We start from the raw sequence: 321 nt of genomic DNA on the forward strand, positions 1-321 counted from the left end.
ATATATATATATATATATATATAGCCCAACGACAGACTTGGTCAGTTACATTTATTAGTTTGTTTCATTACACAACTTTCTGATGTTTTTCAAAATGTCAGATGTTTCAGACAAGAAACTCAGAAACAAACATAATAGAGAAACTATCAAAATATATTAAAGTGGCTGCTAATATTCAAAGCTTTTTTTTAATTTCTTTGCTAAATGCATATTTTGTGGAAGGATTTCATCAGAGGTCTCAGCTTGTCTGTATTCATTCAGCCTAGTACAGGAAGAACAAAGTGGAACATTAACCTCCAGGCAGTAATTTTTCATGACCCG

This window comes from Fundulus heteroclitus, chromosome 15 (assembly GCF_011125445.2).
Source record: "Fundulus heteroclitus isolate FHET01 chromosome 15, MU-UCD_Fhet_4.1, whole genome shotgun sequence".
In the NCBI taxonomy this organism is placed as follows: domain Eukaryota; kingdom Metazoa; phylum Chordata; class Actinopteri; order Cyprinodontiformes; family Fundulidae; genus Fundulus; species Fundulus heteroclitus.